The 24484-nt window shown below is 34.7% G+C and overlaps 1 protein-coding gene across 1 annotated transcript in view; it reads left to right on the forward strand.

Moving 5' to 3' along the window:
- The first annotated feature begins 4296 nt into the window (after positions 1-4296).
- Positions 4297-24484, forward strand: part of Akh (Adipokinetic hormone) — a 49990-nt gene continuing 29802 nt past the window's right edge. The window contains exon 1 of the mRNA XM_081734225.1: positions 4297-4412. The gene's annotated coding sequence lies outside the window, so the exon portion shown is untranslated. The remainder of the gene's footprint in view (positions 4413-24484) is intronic.

A 24484-nucleotide genomic window follows, 5' to 3' on the forward strand; every position in this document is an offset into this window, starting at 1 on the left:
TTATCAACCTCTATCAATGATTACCATATCATTCTAACTTGTACAACATTCAATTCTGCCTCAAAACAATATGTGTCAAAAACATATTTTAATTATTTCATTATTCTCGTAGCTAAATTTTGTTGGTTTATGTAAGAATTTACAACCCGCACTTTTATTTACGGTCTAGAGTAAATGAGACTTTTTTATGCATAAATTTCTCATACTAGCTTGATGATATATTCATTCCAACTCCTGATTAACTAAACTCAGTCCCCATAAGGAAAGTCTACTGTGTTTTAAAAACTAGTGTCCGGGCCCTCCCACGCGACAGCCCTGACTGAGGGTTCACTTCAATACAGTAAATATGCTTCGCCAACATTTCCATAGTCCGCAAAGACTAACAGTGTTCGCTACCAGAACTAGTTCCATGGATGATTGTAAACAACCCTTTGTTTTCATTATTATGAGGAGCTGTGAGCTGTATTTTCTCCTAAGTTTTGTTCTAAATATCAATTAGTGGTTTCCTTTTTTGCTAAAATTGGATTAAGTGAACCGAAATTCGACTTTTAAGCAAAAGGCCTAAGTAGAAAAATACCTATTTTACATGTGCAGGAAGCAAATTTAGTACTACCTCTACGCCAAGTTTGTTCAAGATCGAATGAACTCTGTAGATAGCGATTATTATTATTATTATTATTATTATTATTATTATTATTATTATTATTATTATTATTATTATTATTATTATTATTATTATTATTATTATTATTACATTAAGTTAAGAACGATAAACAAATCTTAATATTTGCTCTAAAATTGTGTGAGGAAGAGTATATGATGCTTACTGAATTTAGGACTAACGACAGTTGTGACCTATTCCCGTTCTGGCTTAGTCCAACTTTCTCCTTCGCCATTACTACTTTTACTTTAACCCATTTCAATGATTACACATTGGGTACACTGTAAAAAAAACATGTGTTATTTTTCCTTCGAACTAAATATTTTCCGAGTACCCCTGAACGACATATACTAGAGTTCCCAAAATTTGGAACACTTGAACAAAACAATGTCAATAAGCAAGTCAGATGAATATTGTGCTGATTTGACATGTAGTCCTGGATTCGATTTCCGGTGAAATATTTGTCTCGAATATAATGACAAGTAGAAATTTGGATTCCACATTAGTTCCTAATATAGGCTCAGTGCTGAAAACATATCTTCAGATTTTTTTTTTAAGTAGGGAAAGAAATTGGTATATTCTACAAAACCAAATCTTTAAAAAAAATTGAGTCATCTTGTGTCTTCGTCAATGGAATGAGCTTAAGGCCTCAATGATTACTTGTCATTCCGTGAAAACACTCTTTGCTGCAATGAAAATATCCTTTTTAATCAAGATAGTACCAATTATTGTAAAAAATCATCTAACTCTTAGCTTTTAAAGTTTAATTTGTTTCATATAACAAAAAGTTTAACAATATAATAGTTTTGTTTGTTTGTTTATTGAAGTTTAGTATTTCCTATCAGCACCGAGGTTATATGAAATGAGAATATATAGTTTAAGGTGACATCTAAATGATTACAATATATTCAATGTTCTCCCATCGAGAATCGAACCCTGGAACCCCTGTACCAGATGCGCGCTCGCTACCCACTTCAACAGTGAGGAGAGGTAACACTACAATATTGTGGTTTCCACTGGAAAGCGAATCGGTGATTAATGCTATAAACGGGCCTCACACTATAGCTTTCCAATGGCTTCACGATGCTGAATGGAACGATTGGTATGATATGTACCTTTGGCTACACAAGATCTCATAGTTCGAATACATATATGTATATTAGTTTTATAAGATAATTTTGATCTGCAATAAACATGCTGTATAATCCATAGTTCTTCTCAAACAAATTCTTATAGGAAAAAAATATTTGCTGTATTCCGCTAACATTCAAGCTTTTAGTCAAAGAATTCAAAGTTAAATTTCGTATTCATTCCTCCTTTTGGGCCTCTAACACCTAAAAGAAAAAACGAAAAAAATGAATTTACATTTCACGATTATGCCCCTTAGGTTAAAAGAGACTGAGAATAATGTAAGTAAAAGCTTATGAAAAAATTATAGAATAAGAGTGTGGGAGGAAATGAAAGAACCTTGAGAAAATCCACGGACACGATGTTGTGCACTACAAATTCATTACAAAGCAGAAATCTCTCGCACCACTACTGTAGTGAGCGTTCTTCCACTGAGCTACCGTGTTCCCTCACAAATGAATAATTGTTGTGTAAAACTTTAGATAAGTATTGTGTTGGTTAAATTATTTAATGCAGTGGTGTTGGAATTTGCAGTGCAGTAAAAAGTGGACTTAGTTTCGTTTGGTTGCCTTCTCATCATCTAAACTATGAGACAGAATATACTGTTTAAATTGAGGTCCTAACCGCTATCCGGATTTGCATTAGAGGCAAAACTTCCATCGGGAATTGAACTCGGTACTCCTCCCGTTAGCAACAAATGGGTATTGTAAAGTGAGCTATTGTCACATTTTACTATTCTCCAAATGAAGTGAAACCGATATGCATGTTTGTATGTAGTTCAGTAGTGAGAATGTACACTCATGTCCAAAATTATGGTCGCATGTCTATAAATATGTTGTTGTAGAAATATAATTTGATAACTAATTCGTCCGGTATTTCTTATAATGTTAGTATGTGTATAATCGGCAAAGACATGAATGTGAAAAATTTCATGTCAAAAGAGCAGTAAATAAGAACAATAAAACGAAAATAAAACTTTCTTGTACATTTAGCAACATTTTGTTTTACTCATTCTAATTTTCGTATTTATAATTCTTTTCCTATGAAATTTATCACAAATATACATTTCCCGACTATACACATAGTAATCAGTATTAAAAGTACCCTGCAAAATCATTATTAAATTATATTCTTACAAGAAGATAGTTATAGATATGCGACAATCATTTTGGACATGGCTATACATAGACAGCACATTACTTGTTATTACCCATTTCTCAGAAATAATTGAATCAATAGGTTAATTTACGTAGATTATATCAGTTGATATTCATATTACATGCGTATGTTTCTATGTAAACACATTTTAGAAACTGCTTTTCCTTTTCTTAGTATCCATTATAAAACAGATAGGCCTATACTGTATATATGAACGCCATGTTGAAAATTATCTTCTCAAATCCTCATCAAGGTAGTAATGTATCTTGACTTTAAGTAACTGTTCATTTACATCACGATGCATGATCAATACGTAGATTTTTTTTTTAACTTCTGCAAAGATTGAAATAAATTTCCTGCACTGAAAAACAGTTCCCCCTAATTGGCTACACAAGGCCTCATTGTTTGTTTGAAATTAAATTGGCTAATTTGTTTGAAATTAAATTTTTGTAAATTTGAATGGTAATTACTAGAGATCAGCTGTTTACGAAAAATTACGTGGATGAAAGAATACCTCACTAAAAATGCATAAACTAATCACGAAACAAAGTTGTGGTCATATTATCATGGTTATCACATATTTTTCTTCCATTTCAGTATCTATTTTCTCATATATGTGACAATAATCTCTAACCAGGAAGAAATATGCGGAAACAACATATTAACTTTACTCACATAATGAAAGATAAATTTCGAAATTCCTTCTTCACGTATCATACTGTAGATTTTTTATTTTTACTAAGGTAGAAGACAATCATAAATTTAAATTCGTAAGTTTTGCTGTAAAATGCTGCGCTGTATGTAATAAGGAACAACAAAACAGAAATGGCATACAAAATGCTGGACGTCGCGTCTCTTGAGAATTGTAAATTTTATATAGTCTTCCGTTTCTGAAAAAAGAAAAAAAAGAAAAGAAAAGAATGAATGAATGAATGAGTTATTCCTGCTCATTACTGCTGAAGCTTCTAAAGTATATAAGTAATAAATCTGACTTTACAAATGAACTAATACTTTTTCCATTACTTTCTCTCCCCCTGAAATCAGAACAACCAACTTTACACGAGAAAATAAGTCAAACTATCACTTACAATTATTCACTTGTACATTGGCATACGACAAACTGAAAAATGAAAAAAAAAAAAAAGTTTCGCCATTTTTCGTTTGGTGGATTTTGTGTGGGTTGAATACGGAGTCAATTTTATCCTCACTTCAGGGCCAGCAACTTGCTTATTTGCTGAATCCAGAAAAGCGGGAACGTGTAGGAGCAACTTGAAGATGCTACGTTACAAGAGGGCGGAGGGGGGTTGGGATAAAAAAAAAGGGTAACATTTTTGTCGTCACGGTAGAGATAGAACTATAAAAAGGGAGGCGCGGCAGACTTCAAATCCACGTTTTGGGAAGCTTCGGCAGCGATATCAACAACTTCAACAGAACATCAACAGAAGTCACATATCTCATCAGTAAGGTAAGATACTTAGAACTTTATCACTAACGGTATTTCAATAGTGCTGTTCAAATAATTAACAGCGTGAGTAAAAGAAGTAACAAATGTATTGTTAGCGCGGTATAAACAGTGCATAAGCATTCTTTTCCATTTAATTCTATGTAGGCATGCCTGTTACGCAAAGCATCTACATCCTCATAATCAAATTAATAGAATATTTTTATTGGAATTTCTGAAATTGTAATTTATAATGTTAAAGAGGCCTCTTGAACTCCCTAGTGGCTAAGTGGTTATCGTAAGCGCCTTTGCGTGGGAGTCCCGGGTTCGATTCCCGGAGGGAGTTCATGTGGTTCGAATTCCACGTTAAGCTGTAGGTTCACACCTCGTATAGCCTCGCTGCTAAACTAAACTAAAATCAAATCAAACCAAGAAACCTCTCTGTACACTGAGAAAAACAAAAACAGTTCATCCATCTACATTATAAAAAAAAGAGTTCTAACCCGTTTAAGTATGTAATACTCTTGGTATTAACCTCCAGTCTCTTAATTTTTTGAGCCAAAATTTCAATACATATCAATTACAGTAATGTGCTTCTGTGAAGGCAAATAGTTAATGTGTATGCGTTAAGTAAGTGAGGTCCTGGTTTTGATTCCTGGTAACCACACGTAGTTTTTGGGGTTGATCCAGCATCGTCAGGAAATTGCGGAGTGAGTAACTGCTTTAAGTTTAATTCACGTAGGGAAGGCTTCTGAGGGAAGTCACATCGTTAAAAAAAAACTTTAATTGCTTTAAAGTAAAGGAACAAAACTTACCTAATGAACTAATGAACTTACCTAATGAATGTCTTGTGTGTATGAGTTAGTACGTCAGTACGTTTGAAGTTATAAAATATGAATATTTATTTTAGACATTAAAAACCTACGTTTCAATGCTATAATACGTCAGTTGAATAGTACTAGAGTTGAGTTGAGTTGATTTTGGGTTTAACTTCCCCTTCAGCAGAGAGGCTATATGAGACGGGACCTACTGATTAACGTGGAATTCGAACCACATGAGCTACCACCGGGAATTGAACCCGGGTCTTCCACGTCATAGGCGTGTACGCTAACCGCTTAGCCACGAAGGAACACTTGAATAGTACTAGAGTAGCTATACTGGAAAAAAGTAAAAATGTTACATGTATCTCATGAAGAAGAATGGTTTATATACTGTGATATCTTCTCAATATTGAAACCGAAAATGGTAGATTTTAAGCACTTTTGGCTTTTACTGGATAGTTAAGTATGGAGATGAAATGTATTTTTGTGTGTATTTTTGGGACTCTAAATCGATTGTTGGAAACCGCTTGTCGCTATCGATTATATATCGATTTTTGCTCTTGTAGTGTTCAAGTTAAAAGCCGGAAATCGTTGATTTCTGGTATTTCCAGTGAGTTTGTTACCTGCATCAACGTACTCGATTTCTAAATTTTAACCCTCTACATCAGCGTTTCCCAACCGGTGTGCCGCGGCACACTGGTGTGCCGCGAGTGGGCCGCTGGTGTGCCGCGAGGAAATTGAAACAAAATTATTAATTCTATAGTAATCAAATTACAAGACATAGGGAAAAATGTATATTTGTATTTCACATTACTATGAATCTCTACTATGAATTTACAATTTTAAGTTTCATGCTGACTTACTTTTCTGTACATTTTTAATGTTGAGAAGAGTATTTGTTATCATTGTTATGACCATCATTGCTTCTTTATTGTTGCAGATAATTTCATAACTTGAAATTTTAAAATATCATTCAATCCTTTCGACAAAGCAAACGTGCATACAAATTACCTACATTTGTGTTTTAAAAGTAAAAGAGATTTGTTTGTTCGTTCATTATTTAGTGATCTTCCTTCTTTGTGAAAGGTAGAATACGTTTTCGAAAAAGGAATTGTATTTTTAGAAACCTGAGTCCTATGTTTCATTGCAATTGTTGTCAAGTTTTAAATTAGAGTGGAAAATATGCATAATGATTTATCACGGGGAAAAACCAGTGATCGAGCTTTCTTCTCTGTGAGGAGATCAGTAATCACAGAGAAAAAATACCACTGTATTTTATATTTACAAATAATAATAATAATAATAATAATAATAATAATATCTATATGAGTGTGCCACAAGAATTCAAGTTACACCTGTAGTGTGCCGCAAGTTGAAAAAGGTTGGGAAACGCTGCTCTACATCTTGACCAACATTGATGGTGATCGATCAAGTAGTTCTTGAAGTTTGAGCCTTCCAGACGGTCGGGCACACAGACAAATAGGGTGAATGTATGAAATAGTTTCGGTGAACCAAGTTCCTTTAAAAGTACAAAGATGAAGCATAACCTAATTGATCTAATTGAGTTTTACAAAATTATATGCGCGAGAGTAAATCCTCATGAATCATTTTCAAGAAAATCAATTAAAAGAGTATTTTTATGGCGTTAAAAATATATCATTGGTGGCGTAGAACAACTGGCTCAGTAACTCGTCACCTGCTAAAGTGAAACTGATACTAAATCATAACCCATCAAGCTTTTCATTATAATAATTACAGAAAATTAGCAAGGGAAACAGTCATGAGCACCCGAAGGTGGGGGCAGGGTGGGACCCGGTGCCCCTGGCTTACAAAAATGTATACGTAATATAGCAAACCAGAAATATCAGACTTAATATAGCAACCATCGAGATGCTCCCCCTGGAAAATTTTCTTCAATCGCCCCTGGGAATAGTATACACTTTGATTAATGAGATATAATTATGAACTTATGAATACATTTATTATGAACTCTTTAACTTTATATATATTTTAATTTAATATTTTCAGGAGTTGTACTGCGAATTTCTTATGACAGTGGCATATTGGAATTTTGGGGAAACTTCGTAGTGGTAACTAGAGCTGAATCAAGTATCAATTGAACTATGTTAGCTGCGTTAGAATACCGTTAGACAAATGTGCGCACTTTGGATTAACTTCACTCAAACTCACGTTCATGACATAACATTTCATGGCCATTTCGACTTCACGCTCACTCGACCTCACGCTCACAATATCTTTTCGACATCACGCTCAGAGCTCCCTTTCAACATCACGCTCACTCGACCTCACACTCATAACATAATTTGGAACTCGCGCTTACTCGACCTTACACTCATAACATGATTTGTCAAACGCATTCCAGTGAGTGTGAGTTCCGGATTCTGAGCGTCGATCACATTCGTTCGGGCACCACTGCTGTTGGATCGCAGGCTGAAGCGTTCTGAGAATTAAGGCGCCATACACCCGCCTCATACGCCCCATAGCAAAATATCCTAGAGAAAGATGGTAATGTGGGGTAGGTTTTTTCTTTATGATCGTAAATCAACTCCAATGAAAAGTAATAGTATAAATTGTTCACGTAAATGTCAGCCTCAACTTCCTAAATACTAGTTTCTTATTATTTACAATAGTAACCAGATTCTTTTTGGTTGGGGTTGGTACAAAGAAGTGCATTTAGTTTTACATTCCGAAACTACATTCGACTTCTAAACTACAAGACTACAATATTCAAACCAGAAGTCATAGACCTATTATTTCTGGTTTCAATAGGGGGATAAAAGAGGCTTGGAAATATTGTATATTCTTCAGATGTTGAATCCATATACCGTAACGAAAAAAAAAAAAAACATTTTTTCGCTCATACGTTTTTTGCTCTATGAGGGATCAATGTTGAAACCGGAAATAGTTAAATATACTACTTTCGGTTTCAATTTAGGCAAAGGATGGAGGTGGAAATCAACTTTGGGCATACGAAAGCCATATTAAAAAATCCGTTCTTGTCTATTAATCTCTTTTTTCCTGGTACTTGTCAACAAACCCAGTAGCGTAACTACAATGGAGTGAGTAGAGCAGTTGCTTCAGGGCGCACAGTTAGGGATGCACGCGAAACGCGAGACTGAAAATTTTATGTGAGATGCGAGACGAGACTAAACCACGCGAGACGAGACGCTAGACGCTTCTCGCAGTCTCGCAACATTTATGAATTACATTTAATTGTATATTTAATGATTTTACATTTATTGAGTTTTCTAAGTTGAGCGTTAATGCCTCCAGGAACAAAAAAGTGATTGGGGCAATAGACATTTTATGAGATTTATTATTATTCAAGGTTGATTTTCAGAATTAAAGCCTTCTTTAGTTTCTAAAAAAGAAAAGCTTTGTAAATTGAAAATTTATTACAGCATCGATTTAGGACTTTATTTTGCAACACAAACACATACACGAATACATGAACTTCTGTTTATGAACTGAAAAGCGAATAAGACTCTCTATTGCTGCGAAATGTGATATTTCTGTTGTTTCTGTCTTTTTCACATTACTACTAGCGATTAATGTTGGGGGATAACGGGGAAATTCCCTCTCGTCAAAGTTTATCCCCGGCCCTTCTCGCAGAAATAACATGATATTTTTACATGGAATAAGTATTTTCTTTCTATATATTTATCAAAAACATCCTCCTCTAGTTCGGAAGTTTAATTCAAACACTTGTTTGGTAGGATGGCCCTATAGGTTTGGTGGGAGATGGTAGGAATGGCTCTATATCTGTGAGTAATTTTATTTTCTAGATCTGGCAACAATATATAAGTTGAAAGCGAAAGTTGATGAAATGCGATAATGCAACATTGCTACAAGCGCGAACGAACCGAAATAATTGGGTCGTATTGTGTTGTGAAGAGTTCTTTTGTTGTCTACAAGCGCTTTCGGTGGTATAAAATCATCTTTATAATGGAAAATCACCCTTCAAGGAAACGACCAAAACGTGTAAATGTAGATAGTGGCGACGATATTCTAGAAGAGCCAAATATTGCTGGAGACCTCTAACGAGGGAACCTATCCAATTGTAACTCTGACTTCGAGTCGAGACTATGGCCGTTGGATATCTTGTCCCAAAAGAGCATAACACGAAAAGGGATACATCCTCGATCTCAACCGTTGCGGGGATACAAGCGTGAAAATTTAGAAATTGAGCTCCATACTATACATTACAAAGTCGGATTCCGATTCAGATTTTTCGGAAACGGTCGGGTAAGAAACTCAGCGAATACATATCAAATTTGTGTGGGGAGCCCAGCACCTTTTGAATGAAAACAATGTGTCTCCGGGGCACTTGCAGGGTCCCAGGCGGGGTCCAACTCAAAATTTGCAAATGGAACCAGGGGTCAAGTAGCATATTGTATGAAAGCTATTGTTAAATAAAATAGATAGAACAAATCTCAATTCTCTACGATAACCCTGTGCAAACGGACAACTGGTCAAAATGTCAATACAAAAAATGAAATGAAATGAAACCTTTGAGCTTTACGTCCCACGATTATGCCGGTTAGGCTAAGGAAGACGGTGATGATGAGTAATGAATGAAATGGTGGAATGAAGGAAGTGGGAGGAAACGGGAGAACCCCGACGAAACCCACGCACACGGTGTTTGTCCACCACAAAGTTCACTTGGCGGGGGCTAGGATCGAACCCAGGACCCCAAGCACTAAAGGTGAACGCTCTTCCACCGAATCACCACAGCCCCCAAAATGTCAATCAGAAAATCTATGGCCACGCTTCTAAATCCGTTAAGTTGTGACAATAACATAAAAACACGTTTAAAAGTGCAAGGTATTGAAGTAAAGCAAATTGCTGCAGAGTTTCTCTCCCAAAAGCAACCTCCGATATATTTTATTTCTGCACCATTATTCCAGTTTTCTCCAACCCCACTCCTCTCCAAGTTGCCTCACGGTTTCAACGTCACTTCTTTTCGTCTTTACCATCATGTTTCTTGTTCAGCAAGTCCCCTGATAGAAATTTCACAGTGCAATCTGTGAATTTGCGGTCCCGATGAGCGAAGCATATACCGTTGCCTTTTAACCTTCTCACCCTCCACGACGGTTGCGATTGACAATCTATCTTTTCTCTTCTAGGACACGAAATCCAATGGTCCATTGGTAATTCGAAGTCACACTTATACTTGGATAAGGTCCGTTGTGCGACTCTGTGAGAGATTCTGCAGCAATTTGCTTTACTTCAATACCTTACCTTACTTTTGCTTTACCTTGCACTTTTAAAAGTGTTTTTCTCTTTTGTTATTGTCGCAACTTAACAGATTTAGAAGCGGGCTATAGATTTTCTAATGTAGGTTGTATTGACATTTTGATCAGTTGCCTGTTTGCACAGGTTATCGTAGAGAATTGAGACTTGTTCTATCTTCTTTTATTTAACAATAGCTTTCATACAGTATGCTACTTGAACCCCGGTTCCATTTGCAAATTTTGAGTTGGACCCCGCGAGTGCCCCGGGGACACACATTTTTCATTCAAAAGGTGCTGTTCTCCCCACACAAATTTGATATGTATTCACTGAGTTTCCTTACCCGACTGTTTCCGAAAAATCTGACCTGGAATCTGACTTTGTAATGTACAGTATGGAGCTCAATTTCTAACTTTTCACGCTTGTATCTCCGCAACGGTTGCGATCGAGGATGTATCCCTTTTCGTGTTATGCTCTTTAGGGACAAGGTATCCAACGGCCATAGTTTCGACTCGAAGTCAGAGTTACAATTGGATAGGTTCCCTCGTAAGCTGGAAAACAATGTTGGATCCAGCAACAATTTATGCTGGTTTTGCTGTAAATTATGCTATTAATTTGACGAAAATTAATGGTCCAGCAATCAAATTCCAGCACAACTTTTCTTTTAAATTGGAGCGGAGGGGACACAAATTCGGGTACCATGTTGAACTCTAGGTTCCGTCTCCTTAGGATGTTATGAACATTCATCCCATGGAAAGCAATGGCAAACCACCATGGATTCACCTTGCCAAGGGACTTTTAGGTCAAATACCTGCCTTCGGACAGAATATCACATCATTCATTAACAGCCATAGAATAACATATTGCAAAATTTTGACCCAGAATATATGCGAGACCATGCGAGAAAGTCTCGCGCGAGACGCGAGATGAGACTCAAAATTTTATGCGAGACGAGACTTTCTCGCATGGTCTCGCATATATTCTGGGTCAAAATTTTGCAATGTGTTATTCTATGGCTGTTAATGAATGAAGACGTGATATTCTGTCCGAAGGCAGGTATTTGACCTAAAAGTCCCTTGGCAAGGTGAATCCATGGTGGTTTGCCATTGCTTTCCATGGGATGAATGTTCATAACATCCTAAGGAGACGGAACCTAGAGTTCAACATGGTACCCGAATTTGTCCCCCCTCCGCTCCAATTTAAAAGAAAAGTTGTGCTGGAATTTGATTGCGAGACGAGACGAGACGCGAGACGAGAAGAGACAAACATTTGAGGCTGCGAGACGAGACGAGACTTTTCCATTTCTCGTCTTGTCTCGTCTCGCGTGCATCCCTACGCATAGTAAAAGGCGCTAAAGGGAGAAAAAAGAATACGGAAAACTATTCCTTGTGCAAAGAGCATTTGAAAACATTTCAAAAGGTGTGCAATGACTAATAGCAGTTAATTGGCAACAGTCAGAACCGGGGGCGGATCCAGGAATTTTTGAGGGGGGCGCAGGTCTGAAAAGTAAGCTTGAGATATTTTTCGATATTTGATTCGCTAACTAAAAATGTAGACTGCAATGCTTCATAATACGTATTTATCGCCTCCCTTCTGGAGCGACATTGAGGAAAGCCATGTTGTTCAACTCGAGAGAATCCAGGATTACTATGAACTGGAAACGCATACATAAACTGCAATGAGTGGAGAACGCACTCAAAATTTTCCTTTTGAGAGAAATTTTGAAACTGTTTTTTCCACAGCCTTTGAACAAGCGCTTCATTAGGAACTAATTTATATATTTTACTCCTTGTGGAGGGGCGCGCGAGCCCCGCGCCCCCTTTCTGGATCCCGGGCGATACCCGGACAATGTTTGTCTAGTTAGCTGCCTAGTGAAAGTTTTGCATAATGAGTCATTGCAATCAGTGTGCTGTGCCCCCTCTCGGGTTCCACCCCCACCCGGGAATAAAACGAAAGTTGGGCCTGTTTGAAACTTAGTTGACACTTATAAAACTGTCCTGTACTCCCGACTTAGATAAAGAGTAATAAGCAATGATATTAATCTACCTGTAAAGTATAAAAGTAGCAGTTTAGATTAAGTACAGTAAACCATTTTTAATTTAATTTCCTATGAACATAATTCATATTAAGTATGTAGTGATAACTTAGGAAAAAGATAAGTAAAAACTTTAGGTTTCTTAATAAAAACAACTTTGTATATCGTTGTATTATGTATGCATGGGACAGGGGGCGGGTATGAGTAAATCGATGATCGATCGATCCAGGGAGCAGAAAAACTAGTTACGCCACTGAACAAATCCATGAGACTTTCTAAACTTATACATAACATAGATTGGAAGTTTAAAATCAGGGATTGTATAAAATCGATTCTCAAACAGTATGACGTAACAGATATATGAGAGAAGCTAAAATTAATGTATAGAATACAAGTAATTAAATCGAGAGCAGCGAACTTCTACCATTCGACTCAACCAACATTTATGTGTTTCGTCTGTTTGTTCCATGACAACTCACTTATATTTTACCTAATTTAAAAGAAGTTTAGTATATGTCTGCTTCCCATCTTAAATTCATCAACAATTACAGATAAAAAAAACTTTAAAATAATATAACCGACCTGAAGAAAAGCGCTAAACAGCAGAAAATAATAAAAACGATAAAAAAATAGAAAATAATAATAAAGCGATTAGAAGCAAAATATAATTCATTAGTTTATAAAAAAAATTAAAGTCGTGCCAAACCGAATAAATTAATGCTTAATATAAAAATTTTTAATGGAAATTTTATGTTAATAGTTTCTTTGATTTGGCACGACTTAAAAAAATTATGGATAATAGTAAGGAATTATTTTCCGCTTTCAAGCACTCTATTATTATTATTATTATTATTATTATTATTATTATTATTATTATTATTATTATTATTATTATTATTATTATTATTATTATTATTATTATTATCTACTTTAGCGCTTTTGTTACATTATTTTTTGTGTTGTTTTTCACTAGATGATGGAGTTGTTTTTTTGGAAAATTGATAGATGAAATATTAACCAAATCGTTGAGCAGTTTTGAGAAAATAGCATTTTTTCATTTTACCCTGAAGTAAATTACCCTTATTTTTATGGGTAGGAAGAATATTCAAAATCTCTTCTTAGAGGATCACATTAAAACCTTAAGTTTAAAATTTGGTTTCGATACCTTGAACAATATGGCTTCTAGACGTATGTACATCAAAACGAACAGACGGACAGATATTGAAAAATAACTTTTTTTGGTATGTTGAGGCTATAAACGTGAAAGGCTATAAATCCGTTGAAATCTCGAATTCAATTTCTTTTCACGACCACTATACTTTCTTCTCTCCTTTCGTCACTCGAATGTAAAAATGGTAATTCCAACCATTTTGGCAAGCAACCCAAAATACTCTAGAAACATACGAATCTCCGTAACCTACAGGATAATTTGAATTTAAGTTATACAAATTCACTCTTTTCTATCTTTCAAACAAACAAATAATTATAATTAATAATTAAGGAATTATCATTATTTTCAAATATTTTATACTTAAAATCTTCTCTTTTGAATAGCTTATTTGACTAGTGAAGCCGGCATGAAAATATATTGATATAATAGCAAACATACATACACATACACACACACACACACACACATATATATATATATATATATATATATATATATATATATATATATATATATATATATATATATATATATATATATATATATATATATATATATAAAACAAACTCATTACATCCATTTCTCCGTCAATTAAGAAGAAGGTAACACCCACCCTACATTGCAATTTTTTTTGTTTAGTTTTCAGTCGGTTCTACAATGCGTAGTATCAATAATAGTATATCATCTTCATTCTATTATTTCCATTGATAAGTGGAAGATCTATTATTTCCATGTTTGACATAATCACAACTTTAATGATTGTAATATGGAAAATAATATTTTATGAATTTTAACACTGCAGTGGTCGCGCGTTCTACTATTGTAGAACAGGTGTTTTATTTTTAGAATCCTGAGCAATTGGCAACACGCTCGACCTTAAGCGGTTATGTACCTTTCTCCGAAAGCCTTTTGTACATTCGAGTCAATTTTCAGTGCTTGTTCTAGCACCTGCTCAGATTTGTTCCATGATTTCATAAGTGTTCTACTATTGTAGATCGCGCGACTATTGGCGTACAAGTTTGTTTCGTATTAGCGATTTAATTGGTTTTACATTTTCACGTTATTTTTGTGGAATACGTGTTTGTAATATATGAAATGTCAGTGTATGACAGAGAACAAGTGCGTCTTTAGTTAGTAGAGGCAGAAAGTGACTGTGAAAGTGAATTTGATTGAAGGCATGTAGGAGCTCGAGGAAGATTTTGATGAAGAAAAAGTTGAGTGCAGTGATACCGAAGATGAACGAGCAATATACAGGAAGAAAAAGAATAAGAAAACATACCAGTACAAGCCAGTATTGAAGTCATGGATCTTGCTGCACCACCTTCTCTCGATACTGGTGCGTTTTATATCGGTAGAGAGAAGAACATAGAACCTTCTCGCTGGTATGTAGATCACATAATGCCAAGAAACCCACGAACTCGCAATTTCAATATAATACCAGCTTTTCATAGGCTTGGCCCACAAGGAATCTTTTTTATGCCTAATTGATGATGAATTGAGGAAAAACGTAGCTGGTGTTAATGCTATATTTAGAGCAAATAAGAATAATGATAGTGTCAGACGAAAGAATTTCCCCCATGATCTAGGTTTTGATCTAGGTTTATAAAACCAGCAATAAGCCAACGTTTAGCCGTGGAATCCTTGCCAAACGAGCTTCGACGTAGAGGAGGACTTCTGATTGGCTTCAATGAAGGTGTTCCATTACCACAAGACGGAGATTCTGGGTTTAGAAAATGCGTCCTTTTTTTACCATTCTCGCAACAAGTAAGAACTTTTGGAAAATGTCAGAGATTTGTGTGCCCACACCAGCAGAAAATCGTGTGTGACGATTGCTTGGAATAGGCAGTCAGTCAAAAAGAGTACATCATATTCTACCTGTACGATGTATAATAAAAAAGATTTATGCTGTTATATAAACACATACCGAAACACTTGCTCGATTTTCAGTTCAACATTGTCATATATTAAATACGATATACCAAATGTTTATTTCTGCCAATGTTCTTGCATTAATCAAGCAAAATAATTTTAGATTATTTTAAAACGTGTATAATACTATAACTAACATATCCAAGACCGAATATCGCTAAAAATCATATCGCTATAGAAAAATACTGATGTTCTACAATAGTAGAACGCGCGACCACTCACGTAAAGGTGGAGGGCGCGACCAACGCAGTGTTAATATTTCAACGCAAACTATCATAAATGAAAATCTCATTTTCCGCTCTTACGAACTAGAATGCAGTAACACTTAATAATTAATATAGTCTATCTCTATATAAAGAAACGTAAAAATAAAGAGCTTTGATAAAATTTCATGTCCAAAAGACAATAATTATCCTCTTATTTTAATAGTTCTCGTCAAATTTCAACAATGCCAGTACAGTAGCATGGGAGCAAATTTGGCGATAATGTCATGAAGAGAGAATTATAATTGCACATATTTAGGAAAGTCAACGCGATTCGTTATACATAATTCTGCCCATATTTTAATTAAATAATGAAAGTTGCCAATATTATGTTAAATTAAAAACCATACGGCAGGAGAAATTATAATGTAAATATCATTTTAACTTTGTTGTTCAATTTGTCAGATTGTAATTGCCTTACTTAAGTTTACTTTTTATGAAATTATTACTATAATATGTTGTTAATTCAATGGTGCCCGCAAACTTCCTCGTGGGTATATGATTATTATATGAGAGGCATGTTTAAAGTTTTTTTTTTTTTTAGATATTCTTTGAAACTCGATTTGTTTTTGAAATTTTTTTTTTACAATTTCTCAAAATAGTACCCATAAGCATGAATACAGTTTTGCATTCTTTTAAACCTCTAGGCAAATATTTTTAAAAATTCGTTTTATTGGAATATCAGAAATTTCATTATTACTCTGCGATAGTCTCTTCACTTGTTTAGAAAGCGGCGTCCTCGAAGCTTTTTATTTAGTTTTTGGAAGGAGGCAAACTCATACAGAGCTAAATGTGGAGAATAAGCAGGATACTGTAGAATACGGACTCCGCATTTCTGTAGAAATTTTAAAGTTTTCGCTGTTATGTTTGACCGTGCATTGTTGTGATTAAAATGAAAGTGGAACAGTTGAGACTTCCGATGGGCAGATCTACAAGCTTCAAAGACACTCGAAAGTCAATAAGTAAATTACTACTCTGCTATTATCTAACTGTATACTTGCTATATGGCCGGTCTTAGAGAAAAAAAGATGCCACTATAACTTTACCCGGGCTCCGTGTTCGTTTAACTTTCGAAGATTGAGTTTCATTTTGAAAACACATACTGTCGACTGCTGCTTTGTCGATAGCTGTAGATACATGTTTCATCACCTGTGGTGATATTATAAACGTCTGTACTTTAAGGTTCTCCAAAAAACAATTTATCTTGCAGAGAGCAATTTTAATAGTGAGGATTTTTGAAAAGAAAACGTTCATTTGTCGAGTCTGTATTAACGATTCCGCAATCTTCTTTTTTTCAATTCCTATGCTAGATATTTGATGAATAAAACGGAAGTTTCTAATTTGGGTTTAACTACCGATTACAGTTTATTTTTATAGTCCTGTGTCTTAATATTACAAAAATAATCTTAAATGGTTCTAATAAATCCCGACAAACATGTGGATTTGCGTTTTACGTTTGACAGTGTATTAACGAAATGAAACGGTTCATCAAATATACGCGTAATATGCTTTTGTTGAAGTAGTAATAAGGTTGACGAATAACACTTTTATACGTCAGTACCAAATCGATTACATAAATTAACTCTGATTAATATCAACTTGATTCTGATTAAATGTAAAAACGTAGCGTTTGTTTATTTTTCATTTTCCAAAGCTCCAATGTGAAATATCTTAGAAACCCGAGTTGTCTAATGAATCTTGAGTAGAGGTGTTACATCTCTCCCCATAAACACATTCTTTAGGTTCACTTCTTATTGTAGTGTATTAACAACATTTTCTTTAAATTTAAAGAAATGAAGTCTGTAGTTCTACATCCCACGATTACGTTCTGGTGGCTAAAGAATGATCAGTTAAAGTTAATAATTATGAAATACTTGGTGGAATGAGAATGTGCAAGGAAAGGGAGTAATCCCGGAAAACCTATGGACACAATGTTATCCATATGTCCTGAGATCAAACAAGGAATCCCTTGCGGTTTATTTCCCAACTTTCCCTAGGGTCCATTCCCCTCATCGTCTATGATTTAACCCTCCCTCATGATTCTCCTGACATCTTCCACCATCAAAAATAATAATACTTTTAAAATTACTCAATGGTACTGACTCCGAATGTATAGTAGGGTCTTAAGTTTTTGTTTTTTTTATATTCTTAAATTATTTTTTATACAGAGTTTTAGTTAGTAACGTTTTAAATCTTCCAATTATTTTCTCCACTTCTAATATTTCAGCATAACTATGCAGCGTGAAACTCAATAAAATAAATATTAATACATTAATGAACAATGTAATGATTTTATATCATGGAAACCCTGAAAAAATAGAAAAGTTTATCTATTCAACTTAGTGTCCCTCTGCTTGATAAAGAGTTATGTTTGGGAATGTTTAAGCGCTCTGAGAGTAGAGATAGATAGGCATGTATTAAATAATAATCAAAAATGTTTTCAACAAACAGGAAAGTTTATATTACCTCCTATGAAATTAAGTAAAAAAAAAAAAATAATAATAATAATAAAGTACAAGTAATAACAGGAGTCTGTTGAAATACCTTAACTGAAAAAAAAACAATCATAGTCTTAAGTGTCTGTTGTTTACATCGATTCATCTTTCCAGAATCTTCAGAACTGAAAATTGTACTTCTTCGTCTGACTTGTTAGTGTAATGTCCAATAAGACGTCTTCAAAACGTTGTTCCTATATTACTACGCTTGGTTATTGCTTAAACTTACTCAATCATCGATAAGTAATGCATAACAAATACAGTGTATAACAAATTACGGTTACCCTATCCAAAAATATTGTCTCTTTTTTCTTTTATGGTCTAATAGCACCATCTCTTTTCCAGTTAACAGAAGCTCAGAGAGTTATATATGTATATATAATCTCTAGTTTGTATTCATCTAAGAATGTGAAAGAAAAAGCTTAAATGTCCAAATTTATATTTATGTCATGAATCAAACAAAAAGTGAACTAGACGCTTTATCTTCATTTATTTCTTAATAATTATGTTTGTTTTCCATTTTTCATAATAAATGGATAAAAATTAGGTTAGGTATTCTGTTTTACATACGTTTAGATGAATGTCAAATAACCTAGAAGAATATGTACTTAAAAAACTATTGAAATCTTAAGAGTCCCTATCACTGCGAAATTAAAATACCGCTAATTTTACAGTAATTAGGTGATATCTTCAAATAGATAAACGATAATCGAAAAGTGGATCAAGACCTCTCTAGACGACGTTATTTTGCATGAGGTAGCGTTATCACGAGTCATCGAGTATCTTTGCGTTTGCAGTTATTTAGAAACGCGAAAATAAATGCCGATTTTCTAAATGGCTGGAAATCGAAAGCAGATAAGTGAGTCTTGATAACAGTATCTCACGCAAAATAATATTGTCTAGGGAGGTCTTGTTCCACTTTTCGATTATCTTTTTTTCTATTTGAAGATATCACATAATTACTGTAAAATTAGCGGTATTTTAATTTCGCAGTGATGAGGCCTCTTACTTAGCCTATTGCGGCAACATTTTCTTTTTCATGTACTAGGTGAAATTTGATTCATCTGTTGATCCAAGAAAAGATATTCTAATTCCACTAACATTCACTTTTATACTTTCTGAGTATCAATCTATTCTTCCCTTGTAAATTAATGAATAGCAAGGAGTAAAAATAGTATCTGTGCTCAATATATGCATAGTTTATGAGCTAGATTGTCTCCAAATCAACCAAGTACTAAATATTTTATGAGAAATCCAAAGAAGCAAAAAATGAAATGCAATGAAATCCTTAAGTTGTAAATCCCACGGTTATGCCGGCTAGGCTAAATGAATGAAATGGTGGAGTGAAGAAAGTGGAAGGAAACGGGAGAACCACGAGAAAACCACGCACAGGGTGTTTGTCCGCCACAAAGCTCAGTTGACACGAGCTGGGATCGAACCAAAGACCCCATGCACCCAACGTTAACGCTCTACCACTGAGCCACCGCGGCCCACCTTAAGAAACACCACCTCTACAATATTAGAGTAGAGGTTAGTGGTCGGTAAGTCATATATCTTCAAACCGGACAGCTCGTGTTCGGTGGGATGGGATATTTTTCTCGTTTTACCTGCGACTGATAGGTCTCTCTAAAGTGAGTAATCTTGGGAGTTTACGTGATCGGAGCGTCGTACTGATCATCAAATGCTGAAGTTACAGCAGTATGAAGCTTTAGCTCTCCCCCTTCCCAAGTCGTTGGGCTATCCCAAATGGATGAGAGACTCTGTCATTTACTTTACTCCTATAATATTAAAATGATGTATTCAGTATTACTTTAATTTCTTTTACATGTGCTCTCAAGTTGCATCGAAGAACACATGATGAAGTTAAGCAAGAACAGTAAGAGTTTAGGAGAGGTAAAGGCAGTAGATCCAGTTGGCTTCATACGAATAATCGGCGAAGATTTGTAGAAAAATAGAAAAAAAGTGTTTATTGTATTTACTGATCTAGAAAAGACTTCTAACAAAGTTGACTGGGAGTTGTTGATGCGAATTCTAAAGAAGGTTGGGTTATTATGTAAGGATCTAAGATTCATAACATAGTTATATATGAAGCAAGAAGTAAAGGATACTGGAAGAAATGACAGCGGGGAATGAAAATGAAAGGGGAGTTTGGCAGATATGTTGCGTGTTGTTATTGGTGAGTGTACAGGCACAGAAATAATTTTAAAATAGTGTTAGGACACTTAACACATTTATAAGTCATTTCTGTCCGTATAGTCATTTTATACTGATGCGCACGAGTCGAATGCGCATTGAACACGTCAGAAATTGAGGTACATTTTGAACACTCTTAGGATAGTTGACGTTAACCACTATTGCGCATAGACATTTTTTTGTTCACTAATAGAACACTTTAGAACATATTTAAGCATGTTAAATAATGATATGTTAAAATATGTTAAATAAAGTCGTTTCTTTAAAAATATCCGAACACTGATTTATTTTCAGCGATGTATTCCATGACTCGGAAATTAAAAATAAACACAGAAAGGTGTTTTATATGCATATTAAGCAGTCCCACGTTCACCATTATGCTAAATTTGATGAAGATTTGATGAGTTCATCAAAGGAAGTTTACATTTTTTCTTGTAACGTACATAGCGATAAGTCAAAGCCCAATTTTCGATAGTCCATAATTCAGAAACTAAAGATCTACATTATTCTAAGTTTGATGAAGATTGAGTGACTTCATCTGCGGACACTTAACTACATTTTCTTGCGAACACTTATTAAGTCCAACCCTTAAATTTGAAACCCTATAATTCGGGAAACCAAAAACCTTTACAGGGAATATTTCATATGCCTATTAAGCATATCAAAATCAAACTTGCCCATATATTTCATGGGCCTCCAGGCAAAATTTCTGAGGACTCCTCAAAACTAGGTAAACCTGCACAAGCAATCAAGCATATAATTTGTAGGCCTAATTTTCACGAAAACAAGAACTTTTACGCTGTGGTCACTCAATATTAACTGGATTAATTAAAGTAAAACACAGCACATCAATTTCAAACCCACATCACATTTAAAACATATAGATAAAGCTAAGCAGTCATCAGCACTGTTGGCTACTCCGTTCCTTTTATGAACAGATCTAAGTAGCACTTCAAAACTATCTAAACTTTTATCTAAAATTATCTACAAAAATTATCTAAACTTTTGTATTGTCAATAGATTGGACTCATTCTCGTTACGCAAGAGTGTTTTTGAAAAGTTATTGAATTTATATATGTTTTTAAATCTATTTTCTTTAATTTAATTTCTAAAAATGGAAGGATTTAATTTATCGCTTGGGAACATTTCAAAGATGTTAAATATATTGACTTATTGTTAATGTTAGAGATACTGGTGAACAGGGACGTGCTCACAAAGTTTGTCCTGAGTGCACGAGTTCCCTTCCCACGAAACTATTTTCTGTAAATTTAGTCTAATCTCAGGGATAATTTTTTAAAATTTTAATATCGTTTATCGATTATTTATCGATGTTTGTTGTAAAATTGATGTCGATAGTAAAAAAATTTTAAATCTTTTTATATTTATCTTTCAATTATTTTAAATTTAAAAATTTAAACAGCTTCTGTGGAAAAGTCTTTCTGACAGAATTGGCCCTGGGAACGTTTCAAACTTCAAAACAAAAATCACAATTGAATATAGAAAATATGGATATTTTTTCACGTCTCCCTCTCCTGACATTTGTTGGGATTGCCTCCTTTATGGACGGCTTGACTACTACTAGAGTGTTCTAAAGTTACGGGAGTTTCTCAATTGATGCTGCTGCAGCAGAAACTACTAAAGGGCTAGTAATTAGTACAAATTACAGGAGTTGAATGGAACAATCAAATATCTGTTGGCCTTCTGGAACAAAGAATTACGTGGTAGGTTCCACACTTATGGCTACATTTCTAAAAATTATGGCCACATTTTCGCTCCCACCTTTTAAAGTAATCCATGTTAAGATTCAGTTACTATTAGGGTATTTATGAAATATGAAGAAAATTATAATAGGCGTTTTCAGATAACCTCGTCTGAATAAGACTCATCCCTAACTCAAGAAAATATAAAGAGAAAAATTACTTATGCCACGTTGTACGGTTGTTACTGAAATATTTATTTATGAAATATGACCAAAATTATCTGAAATTTACTTACTTGTTATTTTTTTTTATTTATTAAGAAAATTGTCCAAACCCACACCCAAAGAATGAAATACCTCTTGTCAATTTTTTCCAGAGAAACGCCTTATAGACGCATAAATATATTAATAGGATGCTAGGATGTTTTTTAAATGTTAATTTATGAAATATAAACAAAAATCCTTAGATAAGTTTTCGATAAAAATAATACTTTTTTATTTTCACCTGCAGAGAAGAAATTCGATCTCCACTAACCGAAAAATCTCAAAGAGAAAAAGTCGTGGAGCCTGATAAAACGTGCGTATAAAACAACGATGTGTGATTGAATTCCTCGCTGCTGAAGGAATCTCGCCTACCATCGACGCTTGCTAAAGGTTTATGGAGACGATACAATAGACGTGAGCAATGTGAGGCAATGGGCACGGCATTTTCAATGTGGTGAAAAGGATATTCATGATAAGCCAAGGCCCGGTCGACCATGTCTAGCTGTCATCCCTCACAATGAAGAGCGTCTTGATCAACTCATCCGTGCTGATCGCCGGATAACGTCCAGAGAATTGTGTACAAAACTTGACTGTCGGCTGTAATACCTTGGAAAAAATGCTGGAATATCTTGTATCTAAGTCTGTGCGAGATGGGTGCCGCAGATGCTTACAGAAGATCACAAAACTCAGCGAATGGAAATTTGTAGGGACCTGCTGGACTAATACGAAGCTGAACGTGACAATTTTCTGGATAGCATCGTCACTGGAAATGAGAGGTAATGTCATCACTACGAGCCAGAATCCAAAAGATAATCCATGGAATGCCGATTTTTATAAGCGCGGGATGCAGGCTATGGTTCATCGTTGGTAAAAGTACACAACGAATGGTGGGAACTATATGGAAAAATGGCAGTCTGTAGCTGAAATATTGTTCTGTTTAACTATGTTGTAATTATTTAAGTACTTCCATTAGTTTCCATGAAAAAGAGGCATTACTTTCGGAACGACCCTCGTATAATACTATATAAGCCTTTTATAACAGTTATAGACATGTTATCTATACAATTTAGCAACTATGAAATAGTGATTTTCGCTTTTTAACCGACTTTTTGTTATCTGACCAGAATCCGGTCCCGTGGTCGTCGATTAACAAGTAATGCACTGTAATTTAAGTTCTTAGAACCATGTGGAAAGATCCTACATACTCCGTTAGGATGACTATGGTGTGGATACCCGTGTACAGTGTTGCCCAGGAGACGAGACGAGACGAGACGAGACGAGAAATACGGTTTTCTCATCTCGTAAATTTTGTAGAAGTTTAGTCATGTCTTGATTCTCGAAGTCCTTTTTTATCCCGTGTCGATTATCGAAAAGATTTTGTCTCGTCTCGTCTCGTTTGGTAAATTTAAGCCTTGATATTTTTTCTTAATTTTGTCTAGAAGTTTCATCAGATACTTCCGCGTCGCAAGTCGTCGTAGGAAATTATATAAGAACATTTAAATCATATCTGTTATTGGAGTATTGTCTAATGACTTACATATCTTTAAATGTTAATAAACACTATTTATTGTATTCCTGCAACTACTTTATTAATTTATAGTTTTTTTTATATATTATGAATTACGTTACACTAGAATAGTGTTAAGAAATCTAAGACTTGAGTGAACTAGTGTTGCCAGCAAAATTCTTGCAATTGCTCGTTTCGAAAACGAGATCAGAATTATCATGTTTCTCATCTCATCTCGAATTTACAGATGTATTTCTCGTCTAGTTTTTGTTGTCTCGTGAGCAATACTACCATCATACCATCGAGGACGCCTACCAAATGTTCGTGTAACATTTCCTAACTCATATACAAATCTTAACTAATAATAAAAAAAATAAGTGTATGCAGAATATAAAGCAAGAAACGCTAGTTGCCAGGACAATCTCAGTCTTCATCAAAAAGTAACATCAGGGGCGTAGCGTCCATG

The sequence above is a fragment of the Thermobia domestica genome, chromosome 1 (genome assembly GCF_964235325.1).
Source record: "Thermobia domestica chromosome 1, izTheDome1.hap1.1, whole genome shotgun sequence".
Taxonomy (NCBI): Eukaryota; Metazoa; Arthropoda; class Insecta; order Zygentoma; family Lepismatidae; genus Thermobia; species Thermobia domestica.